This window comes from Heteronotia binoei, chromosome 13 (assembly GCF_032191835.1).
Source record: "Heteronotia binoei isolate CCM8104 ecotype False Entrance Well chromosome 13, APGP_CSIRO_Hbin_v1, whole genome shotgun sequence".
Classification (NCBI taxonomy): Eukaryota; Metazoa; Chordata; class Lepidosauria; order Squamata; family Gekkonidae; genus Heteronotia; species Heteronotia binoei.
Window position 1 is genome coordinate 28,632,988 of NC_083235.1, and position 21,711 is coordinate 28,654,698.

The 21,711-nt window shown below is 45.3% G+C and overlaps 1 long non-coding RNA gene across 1 annotated transcript; it reads right to left on the reverse strand.

Annotated features, from left to right (window-relative positions):
* Positions 1-7,623: 7,623 nt before the first annotated feature.
* On the reverse strand, positions 7,624-21,269 carry LOC132581032 (uncharacterized). The gene is made up of 3 exons (XR_009556108.1): positions 21,168-21,269; positions 10,932-11,039; positions 7,624-7,886 (listed from the first exon to the last, which is right to left on the reverse strand). It is a non-coding gene; the product is annotated as an uncharacterized LOC132581032 (long non-coding RNA).
* Positions 21,270-21,711: the final 442 nt, after the last annotated feature.

Below are 21,711 nucleotides of genomic sequence, written 5' to 3' on the forward strand. Positions count from 1 at the left end.
CAGACTGGCAAAAGTGGAATTAAAGGTTCATGCTTCTGAATGCACCGAGGGAATACAGACATCTGGACATGCGGTATGAATGCATGTGCGTCCGTAAGAACCAGCCTTTTTCCGGTGGCTGCTTACTCTGCATCCAACTCATCACAGGATGGGGTGAAAATGCCTGGGGAATGGGTACCAGATGTGGCTGTCGGAACATTTAATCTGTAAGTGAACAGCAACTATGTTGGGTCAAACTGCCTGTCTGCAGCCATAATGAGCATGGAGGGTGATGCTTTTGGTTCTCTAAGAGAACAGAACTGCTGCATCCTGCTCAGGATGGATTCTTCTAGATAAATGTGCAGCTACTGCCAACTCACCCACCCCAATTACATTTCCAATATTCTATTGATACAAAGCTGCCCTTGGAAGATCTTATTGCTCGTGGAAGTGGAGAACTGTGAAAATATATGTATATTCTAATGCAGGGGATGCCAAACTGTGGCTGGGGAGCCACATCTAGCACTTTCACACATATTGCATGGCTCTTGAAGCCCCCACCGCCCCATTGGCTGGCAGCTGGAGAGTGCATTTAAAGTTAAAGTTATTTTCTTTCCACCTTTTTCTCCTTCCTTCCTTCCTTCCTTCCTTCCTTCCTTCCTTCCTTCCTTCCTTCCTTCCTTCCTTCCTTCCTCTCTCAAACACCTGATATTCATGTCTTGTTGCTCTCAAATGTTTATTCTATGTGGTTCTTAACATTTAGTAAGTTTGGCCACCCCTGTTCTAATGCATGTTGCTGACTGACCTCCTACAGTGCTTGCCATTCATGCCAAATGTTTGAAAATGGTAAGAACACAGCCCTGCTGAGGAGTGCAACAGTAAAACTGCAAGATAAATGAAATCAGCAGGAAAACAAATGGTTGGGGAAGGATGGAGGGGAAGTGTGTGGCTGGGTAAGTGACCTTTATAGAAAGAGACAGGGTAGGTCATTTTGCAGGATCTCAGAAGGGGGTGGGATTTATATAACTGGACTCAGATAATGGTCTTGAGGGCACAGGATGCTGCTGCATTTGTTTTAGAAAAGCAAGTCTCAGTTTGCTCACTGCCTTCATTGGAGTTTGCCCATGCAAATTTCCCATAAAAGACCTGGAACATAGAAGTAATACAAAACCTAATCCATAAAGTTGTCTGTACTACCATAAGCAAGTGCTTTTGTTTTGGATTCTGGAGCAACAACCTCTCTAGCAACAAAAGTCAGACAAAGAGTGTGCTGAGAAAATGCCCAAATCTAGGTTGTGAGGATAAGAACATACGCTATGGAAAGGGGTGATGATCTGGTTGCTAGCTCTGGGTTGGGAAAAACCTGGAGATTTTTTTTTCGGGGGCGGAGCCTGGGAGAGGTGAGGGTTGGGGAGGGGAGGGACCTCAGCAGGATATAATGCCAATAGGGTCCACCCTCCAAAGCAGCCATTTTATCCAGAGTCATGGGTGTCTGGAGAATCTACTATAATAGCGGGAGATCTCCAGGTGCCACCAGGATGTTGGTAACCTTTGGTGATGAGGAGGAAGATCATCCCCTGACTACAAAGGGCCAGGGAAGACAGGAGGGCTTCAATGCCTTGTATAACTCTTTAATCTTCCTCCAAGCCACAAGAGGAGAAATTTATAAAAAATCTCATTTGCAATTTATCATTGAAAAGACCTTGAATGATAATACGCACAAGCAGAATTCAGCTGTTCTTGACATGATTAGGGCTCTTCCTATTTTGTCTACTGCAGCTGAATAATCAAGGAAGATAGGTGGCATCAAGGAAGATAGGCAGCTACCCCCCCAAAAAAAATCTCCAGGTTTTTCCCAACCCAGAGCTAGCAGCCAGTTTGTCACCCCTTCTAAGCTGTCACATAGCGTCAGATCTCAGAAGCTAAGCGGAGTCGGTACTAGGATGGGAGACCGCCAAGAAAGGCTCTGCAGAGAAAGGCAATGGCCAACCTCCTCTGCTTCTCACTTGCTTTGAAAGCCCCTTGCTGGTGTCGCATAAGTTGTTTGTGACTTGATGCATATGTATGTATGTAGCTGAGTGATCTAAAAATAGGAAACAATGCCCATAATCAACCGTGGCGTAGCAGTTAAGAGCAGCAGACTCTAATCTGAGGAACCAGATCTGATTTCCCACTTCACTATGGCCGTTTTCGCACTAGCATTTGCTCCGGCGTAGCGCCCCATTTACCTCCGGATCTTCTCTTGGATTTCGCACATGTTGCTCCGGCGCTGCGCTTTGCTCCGGCGCTTCAGGGATTTTACGCCGGAGTATGTTTTTCAGCATGCTGCCGGAGTTTCCGAAAACCTCCGGATCCACTCCGGATCCGCTCAGCGGAGTTTGCTGTGCGAAATCCATCCACGCCGGATCGACTGCTTTGTGGGCGTCACCCTCTCCCTTTCCGTCCTCCCACCCCATCCACCCGCTTGGCCAATCATCAGCCTTTCGCGGCGCTTCCCCAAAGTGCCGGCACGGCCATTTTTTTTTTTAAACTTCACAGTTTTGCGTAATAGCGATATTTCGAAATTAACAAATAGGAAAAAAAAACCCTCCTGGAATAGCCTCGATTGCCACTTCAATTGGTTTCGTTAGAATTTTTTTTTATTATTATTGACTTTAGTTGCGTTATTTTGCTGTTGCGTTATCTCGATAATGCGAAAACGACCATTGTTGGGGGGGGGGAATCTAGTGCCGGTGCGGGCCAAAGCGTTCATGTGTGTGTGTTTTAAAAAGGGAATGCCTCCCTCAGCTGTGCCACCAGGATTTCTGGACCTGCACAAAATCGCCATGTATAAAATGGGAAGTTGGAGTCCTGCATTCTTCTCCCTGGCTACATTCCGCTCGGTTAGAAAGTAGACGCGAGCGAGCTCTTCACACACGCCACAGAAGGGGAAGGAGAGAATGGAGCGGGGGGGGGGAGCTCTGGCAGCAGGAATCAGTCAGGTCCCCGTTGCAAGCGCCAGCCGGGGAGGGTAAAGAGAGCGGAGGAAATTTGGGGGGGGGATCTAGTGCTTCAGAATTTGGGGGGGGGGAATCTAGTGCTAGGATTCTCCACTGTGAATGCTTCCGTTAATACATAAAGGGCTGTGGAGGATTCTACAGCTGCAGCCAATCCATAAGCAGCAGCAGCACACGTGATGCGGTTTGTCCAAGAAAAGAAGGGGAGGGAGCAGCTCGATGTTACGTTAGTACGTCATTACGTCATTACGCAACCAGACTTGCGCTTAAAAAAAAAAAGATTGACAGGGCATCGAACTCAAGCCGATGCCAGTGGGAAAACGATTTGAGCCGGGGCTTCAGGGAAGGCGACTCCGCAAAGAGTCACTAGTGGGAAAACGAGAAAAATGATCCGGACATAATTGCACCGCGGAATAAGGGGAGCAAACGCTAAGTGCGAAAACGGCCAAAGTGATGCCTGCAGGTGACTCCTTATAAAAGAAGGTATAAAAACCTACTATTCATCTCTTGCACAGAACTTTCATATCAGTAGGAGCTCTGCAGGCCACCCTCCCAAGGGAGGTGGGCTGAGATGTCCAACCACTGAATCCAATTTTTGACACTTGGTGGACATTGAGAGATAATAAAGCATATTCTGCACAAGCAGTTTAGTGCAGGGGTGTCAAACATGCAGCCCGGGGAGGGCTCCTATCAGGCTCACAAGCAAGTCTGCTTCCTTCTCTCTCTCTCTTGTTTCTTTCTGCATCACAGCTTGCTGTGCCAGGCTTGCTCAATCGCAGAAGAACTACAGAGTAAAGCCTCTAATTTCTCTATTGGCTGAGACTCCTCCCTTGGGGAGGGAGAGGGAGAGCTTACTTTGCCAGGCTCTCTCAATTGCACAGCAGAGCTACTGAGTCAAGCCTCTCTTCCTTCTATTGGCTGAGGCTCCTCCCTCTCCTCATCCCCCGGGGAGGGAGGGAAAGAACCAGAGCTTCCTTTGCACAGTTCCCTTGATCACATGGGACAGATACAAAGAAAGCACCTTTATAAAGTTTATATCTCTGCTACCCTGGCATTATATTTTATAATATACATGGCCCAGTCCAACAAGGTTTCATTTCTGTCAGATCCATCCCTCATAACAAATGAGTTTGATAACCCTGCTTTAGTGTATTGGATCATTGGGAGCTTTTTTGCCTGTAGAGATACACTGTATTGTGACTATGCGTCTTGATGTTTCTGAATTTTATAACTGAGATTGTTAAACTGATCTATGAAATTGTTATTGATATAAATTTGATCATATATATTTAGAAACATTAGTATTAGTAATCATTCACAGTTTGTTTTATTATTGTAACCCCCAGGTGGTGGCTGGAGATCTCCCGCTCTTACAACTGTTCACCAGCCAGAGGAAATGGCTGCTTTAGGAGGAGGACTCTGTGGCATTGTATCTCATTGAAGTCCCTCCCCAAACCCTGCCCTCCTCAGGCTCCACTCCCAAAATCTCCGGGTATTTCCCAGCCAAGAGCTGGCAACCCTGTCAGTCTGTATCCCCTTGTCTGATGAAGTGTGCTTAGAGAGCACACGAAAGCTTACTTTCTGAATAAAACTTGGTTGGTCTTAAAGGTGAAACTTGACTCCTGCTTTGTTCAGCTGCTTCAGACCAACATGGCTGCCCACTTGGATCTATCATTCCGTAACAGTCACCCCCTTGAGAGGTATTTCAATGGTTGCTCTCACACTTTGGAATGGGCTTCTAGTAACAGTCCTCCTCATCCCTTTCCAAAAGCTTGTACGGTTATTGTTTGAAAGGGATTTTCTTTAGGGCCCAGAACAGACTTGTTTGGAATTGATTTGTTTCATGGAGGGCTGTGTACTATGTATCCTAACCCGTTTACTGTAGACTAATATAAGTGGTCTCTACCATTTGGGGGGGCTGTAAGTCTACTGTCCCAGCAGGATTTTGTTAATTTGTGTAGTATTGTTGTAAATCGCTCTGAGCTTTGAAGAGGCAGGTTAAAGCCTTTGAACAAACAGACAAATGAAGCTCTACTGCATGTGGGATTTATTTTACATGCAACTACCTGCCTTGCATTGGTTCCCCAAACTTGTGCCATTTTTAAAAGTGGCATTATTCAATGGAACATTCTTTATTGGAAAGTATGCCCTAATAGAATAGCTGGAATTCAGACCTATTTAGCAATATCTGCTATTGTGTAATTAAGGAAATCTGCAAAGGGTGGATAGTGGATTTGTTTTCATGCAACTGCATTCTCTCATGCATGTGCATGGAACATAGGTGTGTCTGATCTTATTTTGTACACTAGGAATATGGCCTATTGTGGGGAAAAATATGAAAGGCTCTAGAAAGAGGCTCTGGAAAAGTGCCCCCCCCCTTGCTATCTTCCTATCCACCCACCAAAGTCAAGGCATTCACTCCACCCACCCTTTGTTTCTTCTCACCCCTCAACTTCCCATCCCCACTCCCCATCCTAACACCACTCACCCCCAAACCATCTCTTCCTTTCAACTACCCTCGCACCCTTGGCACATCACTACCCTCCTATTTGTGACATTCAGTCACCCGTACCCTTGCTGTCTTCCCACCCACCCCAACTGAAACAGATGCTGACTCTTCCCCCCCATATGGGTGTGTCCTCATGTCCATGGTGGCTCAAAGCCCTGAAAGATGCCCAGAATGGAGATAAGGAAGAATAATTACAGGGATGTGGGAGGGCATGACTATAATCACACAGATGCTAAAGCTCAGGATTCCTTTTGTTTGCAGTGCATTTTTGCCGCCTTCTCCTGTCAAATTCAATCTTGTGATACTTAGCATCAGCGTGAGCTTGTGGCATGATCTGGGGTGTTTTGCCTGGCTTGGTTGTGTTATGGTATACTATACAGTATGCACCTCAAGGTGGCTGTTTTCTGCAGGGGAATTGATCTGACTTCAGCTTTCCATCTCATCCCCCCTCCCTGCAGCTTCTACCTAGGAAAAGGACAGTCTTTTTCCGCAGTGAGGACCAAAGCAGCTTACATCATTCTCCTCTCCCCCTTCAGATCTGCACAACAATCCTGTGAGGTAGGTTAGGCTGAAAGTCTGTGACTGGTCCAGAATTGTAAAACAGCAACTCTGAAAGATTAAACAAGAGAACCATTTACCCAGGAGCAATGCCAGAAAATCGGGACTGTAAATAGAAGCACTCAGAGGCAGCTGTGCTATAACCAAATAGAGGTAACCATATATAGAGGTGAGTCCATATATAAAGTGTAGCCACTGGTTATGCTGCTATTCCTATCAGTGCTTACCTTCTGTGTCCCTGCATAAAGGGATTACCTGGATTTCAAATGGTAGCAGAAACATAGTCACCGTATAGATTCAGATGGGCAGTCATGTTGGTCTCTGAAGCAGCAGAACAAAGTCTGAGTCCAGTGGAACCTTTGAGACCAACAAGGTTTAATTCTGGCTTTCGTGTGCATGTGTCAGAAGAAGTGTGCATGCACTTGAAAGCTTGGTAAACTTCGTTGGTCTTGTAGTCACCTGATGTTTGTTTATCCCAAAGTGTAAAAAGCAACCATGACAAATATTCTTAGACTCACTTTCTTTCTTGTTAATGATGAATATAACCAGGACCAGGAGTTCAAGTATAAACCTTCCATTCAGTTTTGGAACCTTTTTGCCTACCTCACTGAAATCTGTTCCTGGGTAGCTGTGTTAGGCTGTTTCCAGCAGGGAAAAGAAATCAGTATTATGAGAAATTACTGAACCAGAATTAATTCATAAGTTTAATTATATTAACCAGGGTCTTAAGCAGAGCTGACCCTTTTTTTAGCCGCTAAAAAAAAGGAAGTTTCTGACTCTGGGGTGACGTTGTATGATGATGTTTTCATGGCAGACTTTTTTTTTTTTTAATGGGGCAGTTTGCCATTGCCTTCCCCAGTCATCTACACACACACCCCCCAGCAAGCTGGGTACTCATTTTACCGACCTCGGAAGGATGGAAGGCTGAATCAACCTCGAGCCGGCTACCTGAACCCAGCTTCCACAAGGATCGAACTCAGATCATGAGCAAAGCTTTGGACCGCAGTATTGCAGCTTTACCACTCTGCGCCATGGGTTTGGTTTTTTTTAGCCACTACAGTGTCAAATTACTTAACTCAGCTAGGAAAACTATTATCATCATCAACTGCAGCTATTCTGAGTGGTCACTGTGCTTATCTTGCATATTCTCAAGTCTTGCATGGAAATGTCACAAACGATGCCAACGGTGGCCTTTAAACCCTACAATTCCCCCCTCTTTGTATATGCATATATGTATATCTGTCTACTGGTTAAGAAATTCACTCCACACCTCTAACGAAGTGGCTTCTAGTCAGTGGGACCTTCAATAAGTAAGTCTTTAAGGCGACAGAAGACTAGTTTTTACTGAAACCTGAAATGGCACCTTTGCCCTTTTACTAAGTATTTCTGCAGTCCTTCCACATTATTTTTTAAAAATGATATCCCAGTAAAGTTAGGCCATGATAGAAATGATATTAAGTATTTGAAGCCCCATGGAAGAGATCAGGGCAAACTAGATTAGACTTATCTCAGACAAGTAGTGTGCCAATCTCCAGGTGGGGAAAAACAAGCCCTAAGGCATCCATGAAAAACCAGCCTCAATTATGAAAATATAAAGTTTATCAAACAATTCAAGCAAAAGTGCAAAAAATCACCCGGAAACCCAATGTCCTTTCAATTCTTAATAGAAGTTCATAGTCTTGATGGTGGAGATCCGGGAAAGAAGTTGGCAAAGCCATGAATGGAGAGACCGATGCTCCAGAGATTTCTTTCAATACATGCCGATGTATGGACAATTGGCAGCCCAGCACGTGAATGCAACAGGAAGGCACGTATTGCCTTGTTTCACTGAAGGCTTTTACAAGCTGCAAAGTAATAATATAATAAAATCACCAGCAATTTCAAACATCAAATTGTTCAGGATTGCAAAAGCAATCATACATACCTTCAAAAAACATTCACAATTTTACAAGAGGCACAAAACTCAAACATTCTGCAGAGTACAAACGGCAAGGCGTAGCCATACATCACATGATAATATACTTACAGACAGGTGTAGGTAATTACTACAATTACCTAGGTGGCTGTCTAGGATGTGGCCCTGGGAGGGCCTGGAGATCTCTCTGTGATTACAGTTGATCTTTGGACAACAGAGATCAATTCTCCTGGAGAAAATGGCTGCTTTGGAGGGTGGTCTCTATGATATTGTACCCTGCTGAAATCTTTCCCCTCCCCTCCCCAAACCCCACCCTCCCCTAGCTCCACCTCCAAAATCTCCAGGTATTTCCCAACCCAGATGTGGCACCCCTGCATATAACACTTTAAATGCTTTTTGACTCCTATGCCACTGCTGGTATGCCCACTTGAGAAACAGAAAATCAGTTTTAAGACTGGTGGGCTTGTACGCTGATAGATAGTCATGTAGACAAGTTGATTTACAATCACATTTCCTGCTCTTTACTGTGCTTGTGATTTCAATTGAGTGCTATTTTTTAGACTGTTGGGGGGAAAGGATTAGATCAGGGCCATGGCACTGGGGAGGGGGCTGTAAACATTCCCTTGTGCTGTTTCACAATCTAAATCACCCCCTCCCAATACATTTCCTCCAATGTGGCATAAAGCAGCTTCTGGGGAGACAATCTGGGGCGGGGGGGAGGGGAAAGCATTACCTCCTCGTCTTCCCGTAGTGCCACAGCCCTGATTCCATTCAGATGTTTTTAAAATAATATTAAATGTGTAAGGAGGTGCAAGCCGCAAGCTTAAGGATATTTTCTTGGAAACAAACCCTGTTGAATAACACGGGGCTTACTTTGGAGCAGACTTGCTTAGAATTGCTCCTGCAACTGCAGCCCCCTCACCTTTCAAAATCTAGCGAAGCTTCCACATGGAGGTTTTCTTATCTTTGACTTCCAAATGGGAGTGCTTTGGTTTCAGAGCATGCCAGCAACTTCATGCTCAATCACCCTGTTTCCTGGTTTTCCCTCTCGGCTTCCCAATCCCCAGGTCCCAGCGGGGGATCCCCTGGTTTTACAGGCTTCCCCCCTCCCACAGCCAGCTGGCCAGCGGGGGAAGCTCCACCCCCACAGCCATTATGCACCTCCAGGAATGATTCCCATAGGGAATGATGGGGAATTGATCCGCGAGTGTCAGGGGTTCTGGGGGGGGCGCTGTTTTTTGAGGTAGAGGTGCCAAATTTTCTGTATAGCATCTAGTGCCTCTCCCAGAAATACCTCCCAAGTTTCAAAAGGATTGGACCAAGGGGTCCAATTCTATGAGCCCCAAAAGAAGGTGCCCCTATCCTTCATTATTTTCTATGGACGGAAGGCATTCTAAAAGGTGTGCTGTCCCTTTAAATGTGATGGCCAGAACTCCCTTGGAGTTCAGTTATGCTTGTCACACCCTTGCTCCTGGCTCCGCCCCAATGTCTCCTGGCTCCACCCCCAAAGTCCCCAGATATTTCTTGAATTGGACTTGGCAACCCTATTTCCCTCTCATCCATATGCTCATTCTTAAACCTGCTGAACTCCAAATTTTTTGTACAGAATGCAGTCAAAGCATATTATTCAGCTGTCTGAAAGGAATAATGTGCCACTGAAGCTTGCTGGTCGTCACTGGGTCACTATCAGCCTAAGCTATCGCACAAGGTTGCTGGGAGGAGAAATTGGAAAAGGGAAGAATGTTATATGCCACTTTGGGTGCCCATAGAGGAGAAAAGTGGAGTACAAATTAAGAAAATCAATTTTCTTATTTTGGAAAGGTCCCAACCTCAGTCATAGCATCAGTTTCTTGCTGTCAGACCATTGTGGGCATCATTTTCCTAGCATTTTTCCCTGCTGCACAACCAGAAGGTTTAGTGGGGGGAGCTTTTCAACATTGGTAATTGCTACAGCCAGGGCTTTTTTTTTTTAGAAGGAATGCACAGAAATACAGTTCCAGCTGGCTTGGCATCAGGGGTGTGGCCTAATATGCAAATGAGTTCCTGCTGGGCTTTTTCTCCCAAAAAAGACCTGGCTACAGTGTTACAATTTTCTATTGTCACACCAATTTCAAATTTTAATAGAGCTGTCATGGGGCTTTTTTGAGCAGTAACGCACAGGAACAAAGTTCTGGCTGGCTTGGTGTAAGCCTAATATGCAAATGAGTTCCTGTTGGGCTTTTTCTATATAAAAGCCCTGTGTGGAACAAGGGAGATGTCGGGGGGCCATGATATCCATGGTCATAGTATGTGCTGCCAACATGGAAGGGAAAAGTCGGGGGTGGAGGGAGATGGAGAAAGTGTACACTAAAATCTCACCTGTGCAGTCGTCATCACCAACATGCATTCACAGTGGTGATGAAAGGAACACAGAGAATCCTTGCTTGTGTGAAAACAGCCTTATTATACTCCTAGACGTGCACTTGGTAGTGGAATGTGGCATAAAGTCACAGCCAATTTATTGTAAGGTTTCCAAAGGAAGAGACATTCAGAGCCAGTTTGCCATTGCCTGCCTCTACATAAAGGTAAAGGTAGTTGCCTGTGCAAGCACCAGTCATTTCCAACTCTGGGGTGACGTTGCTTTCATAGCATTTTCACAGCACACTTTTTACGAGGTGGTTTGCCATTGCCTTCCCCAGTCATCTACACTTCCCCCCCAGCAAGTTGGGTACTCATTTTACCAACCTTGGAAGGATGGAAGCCTGAGTCAACCTGGTTGTGAGCATAGTTTAGGACTGCAGTACTGCAGCTTTACCACTCTGTGCCACAGGGCTCTCCTAAAAGATAAAGGTAGTCCCCTATGCAAGCACAAGTCGTTTCCGACTCTGGGGTGATGTTGCTTTACCACTCTGCGCCACAGGGCTTTAGGCATTATGGCACAATAGTTAAAATACATGCTTGGTTGTTCAAAAACAATATAAAACCCCATGACTACCTTCCAAATTCTCCATGCTACTCCCCAATGTCAAAAAGAGGAAGCTGTAATCAACACACAGATTTCATACATGCCACTCAATGCACTTCGGAGCCTCTTCTGGCAAGTCTGTATGAAAGACAGAAATGCAGTTTTAAATGTGCTTGTATCATTTTTAAAAAATCTGTTGATGACCATGTAGGAATGTGGATTTACAATTGTGTTTAAACCTTTGGGGGGGGAGGGTATCCCCTGTGAACAGATGCATTCCATCTGAAACACATATTTACACTTTCAGGCTTTCACAGATTTCATCCATTTGATTCCCCCTCCCCCCACATTGTATCCCCTTCTTCCTGCACGGAAGTATTTTTCTGCTCACTATTGACAGGCATGGGGCACCTTCTGTTTTATCAGGAACATAGGATTTGCCACAGGCCATTTCATTCCTCTCCCTCATCTGGTGACACTGAGAAGACTAGAGAAAGACCTTGCCAGTTTCAGTGGCATATTTTCTCTCTCTTCAAAAGGGCATGTCTGCACAGCCAGCCAAGGTTCATACAGAATTAATATGATTTTTTGAAGCAGAATCAATATGATTTTTAAACAAATTTGCTGTTTTCTGAACTTTTATCGGTTTCGGCAGAAAGCTTTACTGGGGAGAAAGGGAAGACTGAAAGCTAGGATACTGGTGAAATAAAAAAGGCTTTCCTCTGTCTTAAGGCTTTTCTGCATGCTCTTTCTTCATTTGTTTCTTGGGGGGGGGGAGGGGTCTGTTCTGCACATGTTTTGCTTCCTCTAGTGGTTGATTCAATATTGCACTGGTTTATGTCCAGCATATCTCCCTGCAGATTTAAACTGCAGCCAGTCAGTTTCACTAAATAGTGTGAAGGGGATAAAAACAGTAGAAAGGTGAGCTGGTAGGTAATGCAGAAATAGAGGAGTTATACACTGTTAGCAACTATGTCCTGAATGGCTTTTGGTCTGGTCTAGTTGCAGCAGGCAAAGGGAATCAGCAACCAAGGTGGAGTTTCAGTGTTCTGAACCATTCCTGTCCTGTGTTGCATCCACCTGGGGAGGATTCCCTGCTCAGTTCTGATTGCCGCTACAAATGGAAAATGGTGCCAGTGGTAAACCTGGAAGGGTATTGCACTTCCAACAAAAATAAGATCTATTGTGATTCAGGTGGGAAATACAGCCCCCATGTCTCCATTCTCTGTGCCCATCTAAGAACATAAGAGAAGCCATGTTGGATCAGGTCAATGGCCCATCCAGTCCAACACTCTGTCACACAGTGGCCAAACATTTATATATATGTACACACACACTGTGGACCTCTGCTCCATATTTTTATCTAACCCCCTCTTGAAGCTGGCTATGCTTGTAGCTGCTACCACCTCCTGTGGCAGTGAATTCCACATCACCCTTTGGTGATTAACCCTTTTATCCGTTCTAACCCGACTGCTCAGCAATTTCATCGAATGCCCACGAGTTCTTGTATTGTGAGAAAGGGAGAAAAGGACTTCTTTCTCTACTTTCTCCTACATGCATAATCTTGTAAATCTCTATCATGTCACCCCACAGGCGACGTTTCTCCAAGCTAAAGAGCCCCAAGCGTTTTAACCTTTCTTCATAGGGAAAGTGTTCCAGCCCTTTAATCATTCTAGTTGCCCTTTTCTGCACTTTTTCCAATGCTATAATATAATATCTCTGACTCTATTCTAATTTTTAACTCTTCCCCTTTGCTTTGTTTTCCTGTCCTCTAGCCCCAACAAATACAAAGCAAACAGCAGTTCTGGGGAGTGCCGAACAATTTATAACAGGAAAACTGTGGTCTCCGGTCCAGGTCAAAGTACATCCCAGCAGCTCCTTTTAATGCTTAAACAAAACAGAGAAGATCCATTCATGCATCTCCCACAGTCTTATCAGTGTGACCCTTAAATATACTCCTAGAAACTATAATGTACAAAATGCCCCAGCTAGGGTTACCAACTTCCAGGTGGTGGCTGGAGATCTGCTATTGCAATTGATCTTCAGGTGACAGAAATCCATTCACCTGGAGAAAATGGCCTCTTTGGAAGATGGAGTCTATGGCATTATGCCCCACTGAATTCTGTCCTCTTCCCCCAAACCCCACCCTCCTCAGGTTCCACCCCCTCCCCCCAAATGTCCAGGTATTTTGCAACCCAGAGCTGACAGTTCTACCTCCAGGTAAACAAGCTGTAGGAAACTGACATAAATTTTTACTTGCCTAATTATATTCAGAATACAGGCTTTGAACTTTCTGGGTGCTGAAATTAGATGTGCCTAGCCCTGAGCCTGCTTTTGGATGCAATGTTGAACCACAAAATTTAAACATGCAGCAATAACCACGGCAATGGATGTCCCAGGTAAATCTCCGTTTCGACTCTTCATCAGGCTGTAATTCTATGGTAAAGCCTGGAGCACAAAGATAAGACAGAATAAAATAGACTGCATATTAATGCTTCACTCCAGTCCAACCAGCACTTTATCCACCTACATTCTGGAGCTGATCTCGGCCAGGCTCTGCCTGGAGGCTGGCAACCCTATACCTCACTGGAGTCCCTCTCCTACCCAAACCCCCCACTCCCTGCTCTCCAGAAAGCTGGAGACTCTATTACAGTCAAAACTGATTTTTAATGAGTCCATTTTAATGAGACAGTCATGGCTAATGGTAAGAAGACATACCATCAATTTCTTCTTCCATGGACAAGGCAGGCAAATTCCAAGTTGCAGTAACCCCGGTAGCCGGCAGTGACTGCAAAAGCAGCTGAGTAGCCCACAGGCAAAAGTATCAACTTCAGCACCTGAGTCCCCCTGGCATTTTAGTGGTGTACCATTAATTCCTACAATATGGAATACAAGCTTCGGGGCCTTGCCACCACATAAAAATGGTAGTAAAGGATACACCCTAGAGTCTATTGTAAAACCACATCCCATTTGCAGCGTGCACTTCAGGGCTCTCTCCTCCCTGAATCATTTTTCTGCGGCAACGTCACTGAAATGGGCCCTTCAGATACCATAAGCCTGGGAAATGGAGGGGGGGGTAGTCTAGGTTAACTGAGCAAAACACCAGGTGCCTTTTAACATTGCTCTGTTAGTAATGCTGATTTGCCTTTGTTCCAGCTACGGGATAGAAAGTAAAGATGAGAGTTTTGTTGTCTAGTAGGAAAAGCTTGCTTCAGATCACGGTGAAACAGGCACCAGTATTTTACAGAGGGTTCCCCAGTTCTCTCTGCAGGATTAATTCTCTTGTTAAAAGCCCGAGTTATTTTCGATGAGGGGAAAGGTGTTTCATAAACTGCTTATTTCATAACTGCAGAAGTCTGAGCCACTGAGATATTGCCGGGATTAATCTCTAAGCAACACGAAAGCAGCACCTCAATATTCAAGGTTATGCCAATACCTAAGTAGAAATTATTCTAAAAGCAGCTTCAAGAAAACAGTTATTTGGGTGGCTTCCACATGGAGGTTTTGGTCCATGCAGCCACCCAAAAGCAGTGTTTTCTGGGTGGGGGGGGGGTGGAATTCTGAACAATATCATGAGACTGTCCAACCTCTGGGTTTTCTGAGGTTAAGATTGCTGGGAAAACATCAACAACCTCAGATATGCAGATTGAAACCACTCTAATGGCAGAAAGCGAGGAGGACCTAAAGAACCTCTTGTTGAGGGTGAAAGAGGAGAGCACAAAAGTAGGCTTGAAACTCAACATCAAAAAAACTAAGATCATGGCATCCGGTTCCATCACACCTTGGCAAATAGAAGGGGAAGACATGGAAGTAGTGACAGACTTCACATTTCTGGGATCCAAGATCACTGCAGATGTTGACTGTAGCCATGAAATTAAAAGACGTTTGCTCCTTGGTAGGAAAGCTATGGCGAACCTGGGAAGTTTAATAAAAAGTAGAGACATCACCCTGCCAACAAAGGTCTGTATAGTCAAAGCAATGGTATTCCCAGTAGTAATGTATGACTGTGAGAGCTGGACCATAAGGAAGGCAGAGCGCAAAGGAATAGATGTTTTTGAGATGTGGTGCTGGAGAAGAATCTTGAGAGTCCCTTGGACTGCAAGAAGATCCAATCAGTCAGTCCTAAGGGAAATCAACCCAGACTGTTCCCTGGAAGGTCATATGCTGAAGCTGAAGCTCAAATACTTTGGCCACCAAATGAGAAGGGAGCATTCACCAGAGAAGATCCTGACGGTGGGAAAGAGAAGGCAGAAGAAGAAGGGAATGGCAAAAGATGATATGGCTGGACAGTGTTACTCATGTAACAAACACGAATTTGAGCAGACTTCAGAGGATGGTGGAAGACAGGAGGGCCATTAAGCCATTCATGTGCATATACACTTCTTCAAATACAGTGGAACAAGATGTCCTCAACCATTACATATAGGCAGTGCTTTTTAAATAGAAAAAGCCCAACAGGAACTCATATGCATACTAGGCCACGCCCCCTGACATTACCATTGTTTCACACAAAGTTTTTGTAGGGAAAGCCCAGCAGGAACTCATTTGCATATTAGGTCACACCCCATGACACCAAGCCAGCCAGAACTGCGTTCTCGTGTGTTCCTGCTCAAAAAAAAGCTGTGCATATAGGTGGAGAGAAAATGGGGAGTAAGATGCCAGGAAGGGCTAGTTAAAGTCAAGATGTATATGTAACTGGGCGATTATAGCTGAGACTGAGACCAGTTCCCCACTAGCCTTATACTGGTCTCGTGCTCCTCTTCTCTGTGGCACTTTCGTCTGATTGTGTACTAGCTGCTGCAGGGCTGCAACTTGCTTCACCTCTTTCCCGCAGCAAGCAGAAACCTGTTTTCGGAGGATCTTGCTTGCCGTGGGAAAGAGGCGGAGTGAGCTGCAGCCTCACAGTAGCTTGTGCAAAATCGGATGGAAGCCCCATGAAGAAGAGGAGCATGAGACCAGTACAAGGCTAGTGGGGAATCAGTCTGGATTAATGCAATTGGTAAGATCAATGAAAACCAGTAAAATAGCTTGTGTAAGTTAACAAACTGTGAGAACTCATGTGAATCTAGTCGTACCTCCAAGATCAACAAAGTTTAATTCTGGGTATAATTCTGTGAGAACTTCTCACAAGGGGGCTGAGCCTCATCATGAGTCAGGACACCAGCTGAAGAGGATGTGCGTTTGCTTTTCAGGGCAGCAAAAGAAGGAGGAGGAACAACATGCTGATAGCCTCCTCCTTCCATCTCCATTCTCAGGCCAGGCAGGCTCCTCACTGGGAGACCACAGAGGGAAACGTGGCCAAAGTATGGGATCCAAGCCCCTCCTACACTGAAAGAAGAGCAAGGATCTCAAAAAGCCTCACAAATGTGGTTGCAAACCATGGTTAACCATGGTTGTTATACCCAGACAAAGCAAAAAAGGCCTGTTGGGGTATCCTGGGTTGTCTGCTAGCAATGAGACAAACATGTGTTGATGATGTCTCCATGTAACTGCTTTCTGGAAGTAGGGCCTAGCTTGGCAAGATAACCAACAAGTTTACTGTACTTTAAAGATTCTGATGGATCTTTTGGATGGTGATGAACTTGCTTTGGATGATCTTATTTCAGATGGTGCTCATCTTGTTGCATTGGAGTCACCATCGCCCATTGTCTTGGAAGACTTTAAGGTTGAGAGGTTGGAAATAAATTATTTAAATGAATAAACCAGATGGCTGAAGTTAAGTGAATGACCCTCGTGGCTCATCATGGTTAAATATTCTATCCTGCATCAGACCGATGAGAGAGGGACAGAAACACACTGAAATATTTTGATGGCTTTGGCCACTATCAACTGGTAAGGAGTCGCTGAGGATGAGTGACTTAACAATCTTTAGTGAGGTCACAGTGAGGTCATAATGTTATCTAGGTAGCCAGACTGGGGTTGAGCCACTGGCAGGACTTGGTCAGTCTAAGTGTGGCTCATACAGAGCAAGGACATTAATGGTATGTATCCTGCCTTCACATGGATAGCTCAGGTTGGCCTGATCTCATCAGATGACAGAAGCTAAGCAGGGTCAGCTCTGGTTGGTACTTGGATGGGAGATGACCTAGGAAGTCCATGGTTGCTGCGCAGAGGCAGGTAATGGCAAACCACCTCTGTTCATCTCTCGCCTTAAAGCCAGAATCACAGCTGGGTCAGCTGCAAATTGATGTGGGGGGAATCCTGCCTTAGGATGGAGGAAGTTCCATCAGCCAATGGACCCTTCTTCTAAACCAAAGACCCTTTCATTGGAGGAAGAGCCACTGAAGTTGAAGGAAAGATTCTTGGGCTTGAGGAACTTTGCTCAGTGGAGTGGTAGGATATGGGCCAATACAACTAAAAAGAAGACTTATTTAATGGGCAGTTGCCATATTAGGTACAAAACAAGAAAGAGTCTTCCTGCATGGCCAGCACCTCTCCCTGACAGATCTTGAGAGTCAGGAAATCTGGGGTAAAGGAAGCCCTCTCCCTCTTTATACAAGCCATCCCAACTGTTCTGATCAATGGCAGAAGCTCATTCCTACCTGGAAGATCAGTAAGCAACCTAGAACTGAGATGGTTCCCCACAATGGGGAATTCTCTTCCCCAAACTTCTTGCTGCTACCCAATTAAGTGAACTTGTAGACACCATCTGAAGATAAATATAACTTTCAGTTCTAGCCTTGGTGTCAAATCCTTAACCAACACCTGAAGACAACCAACCAACCTGGACAAGAGAAAATGGATGGCGGCTAAGGTTCATATGGCCCAGAATAGAGAGGTGGAAGAGACAAATTATAGACAGAATTACACACTGCATAAAAGAAAAGGTTTGCATGCTGGGTGTGTTCCTGGAGCTGGCGTTCCTCCTGGAAGCACAGGTGACAACATTGTCCGGGACTGCTTTTTAACAGCCACATCTGACATGCCAGCTGTGACTCTCCTTGAAGGACAAGGAACATGGCACCTGTCCTCCAAATGGACTTTATAATCTCAACAACCAGCTATTGAAATGGGCTTGGTACGGGAGTGGGACAAGGACTGTCCTTGAAAAATATGCAGACTGCAGCTGGTAGGCAATCCTGCCCATCTTCTGTTCTGATGCAACAAAATGGTGCCTTGTCAGCTGCCAGTTATGGATGCAGGTACTTAACATGTGGCTTGTCCTATTCACAAGAGCCCCGTGGCGCAGAGTGTTAAAGCTGCAGAACTGCTGTTCTAAGCTCTGCTCACGACCTGAGTTCGATCATAGGCGGAAGCTGGGTTTTCAGGTAGCCAACTCGAGGTTGACTCAGCCTTCCATCCTTCCAAGGTCGGTAAAATGAGTACCCAGCTTGCTGGGGGGAAAGTGTAGATGACTGGGGAAGGCAATGGCAAATGACTCCGTAAAAAGTCTGCGGTGAAAACGTTGTGAAAGCAACATCACCCCAGAGTCAGAAACAACTGGTGCTTGCACAGGGGACCTTTCCTTTTTCCTGTCCTATTCACAGTGAGGATTTTAGGGATCTCAGTCCCCACTACATAGGACAGGGGCAGATCTATAGGATTGCCAACCCTCCTGGGATTACAACTGATCTCCAAGCAACAGAGATCAGTTCCTCTTTGGAAGGAGGACTCTGTGGCATGATGCCCCATTGAAGTCCCTCCCTGAACCCTCACTCTCCTCAGGCTCCACCTCTAAATCTCCAGGTATTTTTCCAACCCAGAGCTGGCACCCTAGAGTAGCATCATTAAACCCAGATCTGCTCTAAGAAAGTACAAAACATGGATATGGTTGAAAGTGCAAAAAGAGGTAGAATGGTGTCTCCTTTGGTTCCATCCCCTGATATGGGAGGGACAGCAGCTCAGTGGTAGAGCATCTGCTTGGTAAGCAGAAGGTCCCAGGTTCAATCCCCAGTATCTTGAACTAAAAAGGGTCCAGTCAAGTAGGTATGAAAAACCTCAGCTTGAGACCCTGGAGAGCCGCTGCCAGTCTAAGTAGACAATACTGACTTTGATTGACCGAGGGTCTGATTCAGTATAAGGCAGTTTCATATATCATTTTTCTCGCAAAAACGAAGCAAGGAATATCAAACCCTCAGTTTGCTTTAACACCTATGCTCTTCCCATTGCTGGAGATGCAAGAGGTTTCCTCTTCCGTATGCATTCCCTGGGCTCCGTAACTGTTTCTGCAAACATCCCTCGAAAAATCCAGGTGGCCAGCTGTGCTAGTCTGAAGCAGTAGAACAAAGGAGAAGTCCAGTAGCATCTTTAAGACCAACAAAGTTTCATTCAGAATGCAAGCTTTCGTATACATGCCTACTTCATCAGACAGTATGGATGAAGTATGCTTGAAAGCTTACATTCCGAATAAAACTTTGTTGGTCTTCAAGGTGCTACTGGTCTCCTACTTTATCCCTAGAAAAAGACTTCCAAGGGAAAATACCAGCATCTCTTCTGCCCTCCTTTAAGTGCACCGGCGAGGCTTCTAACTTTCCGGATACGCATGTTCTTGGAGCCTGAACAGGAATATCCAGAACTACAGACATTGTTCACCTCTCCCCTCTGACCACAGGCGCTGCCTCCCCCTCTGCCCTTCAGCTTTATCAAGTTATCCCTCCCCTGCTGGCTGCCCAGTCGCTTCCCAGGGGAGCATGAACTCCACTCCTCGGCAGCCTGGCCAGACAGAGTCCCATAAACTGGACGGATTTACAGCGGGAATGAAGGACAGAGGGTTGGAGGGGTCACAGCCCTGGCTGGGGGAAAGCGGTTCACGGAGGCTTTTGGTTAAATGAGTTGGAAGCTCCCCAGCTCTCCCCCCCCCTTCCCTGTTGGCCTTTTGTAAAATGCCCTTTTTTGCTTAGTGCTGATGATGGGAGCCAAACCATCTGGAACAGGGATATGGCTTTTAAAAAGCCACGGAACCTAGCCAAATCCCCAGTCTTTCTACGTTTATTTCTTCTCAGCAGGTGTGTCTTTCACCTGACCCCCTTCCCCTATTCAGGCCTAATGGCCACAGAAATTCCCAATAGCCTGTAGAGGAAAAAATGGCCTTCCCCTAAAACTTAAGGGAATCCGGTAAAACTGATGGGCAGTAGATTCAGGCTGGAGGAAAGGAAATACTTCTTGACACAGAGAGTGATTAAAATGTGGAATTCATTGCCAGAGGATTTAGCAGTGGCCACAGATATAACTTTAAAAAGGGACTAGACAGAGGAGAGGTCTATCAGTGACTACTAGCTATGATCACTAAAGGGAACCTCGACATTCAGAGACAGTCAGCCTATGAATCCCTGTACCAGAAGTTGTGAACTTCTTGGTGCTGGGGGAGGGGGGGGCAACAGTGTGAGGGCTTCTAGTGTCCTGGTCCCACTGATGGACCTCCTGATGGCAGCTGGTTTTTTTACCACTGTGTGACACAGAGTGTTGGACTGGATGGGCCATTGGCCTGATCCAACATGGCTTCTCTTATGTTCTTAGGAACTGGTTGGGCACTGTATGAGACAGATTGCTGGGCTAGATAGACCATCGGTCTGATCTAGCGGGTTCTTCTTTCTTTAACAGGAACTTAATGGAATGATATTTACAAGGTGATATTATTGACCTCTATGCCATGAAAAGCTTCAACTGCCTATTTCCATCCATCAAGCCTCCATTAAAGGGACAAGACAGGTTGGCAGCCCTAAGTTGGAAACTGAAATTGACAAAAGGTTATCAGGATTTTCTTTTTAACTGGATGGATATGGAAAATGGCTGATGTCCTGTGGTAGAAGAAATTTTTATCTATCTTGAAAGCAGGATAAATGTTCCCCAGACTCTCTGAGCAGCATAGCATCCAGTCCTTTAAGATTAAGGGACAACTCATTTTTTTTAAAATAAGATGAAAGTTTAAACAAATGAAAGACACTGCAAGCGAAGAGCTGGTACTACTGACAAGTCACTGGCCAATAAGCGTCTGTCACTTCACACTGTGACACATGACTCAGGATAGCAATTTCAATAGCCAGCTTTTCATTCAGCTTGTTATAGAGACCTGAGGCAGGTGGTCATGTCTCTCTCTGTGCCACAAAAAGACTCACCAACTGATTTCTGGACATCAAGTTTATGGTTTGAAAACAGGGACAATGTGAACCCCCCACCCCACCCCCCACCCCCCCCCCCACACACAGACACAACAGAAGTGGTGATTTTTAAAAACCCAGACAGCAGCAGCTTTGTTTACTAGTTGTATCAAAATGCAGAACAAGCCTAATAATACTCGAGATCTGGAGAAAAAATAGTAATACAAACCTGTGTTTGTTTTTAGGGCCAGAAGTCTCCATTAGCTTAACTGGTGGGCTAATTAACTAATTGCTGTAATTGACTGATTGCTGAAGCCTGACTTTCATTGATGAGGGCAGGTTTTAATCACTGGTGCTTATAGCTAGGGGTTACAAATAATGAATGTTTTAGGGTTGCCAGCATCTTGGAGAGAGAACGTCTTGCCCCTTTAACAGAGGCTTAATGTGGGGGAATGGGCAGTTGACATTTGTCATGGCACAGAGATAAATAACATCACTTGGGAAATAACCTCCCATTAAGCCATTATAAAAAAAGACAACATTTTTAATCCAGCTTGTTTGGCAACCCTTTTTTACAGGTAGTTTTGGTATTTCTGTGTTACCAAATTGCCCTGACCCTGACAGTCCAGGCTAGCCTGAGCTTGTCAGATCTCATAAGTTAGGCAGGGTTGGCCCTGCCCTGGTTAGTGTTTGAGTGGAAAACTCCCAAGAAATCCAGGGTCACTACACAGAGGAAGCAGTGGCAAACCACCTCTAAATGCTTCTTGTCATAA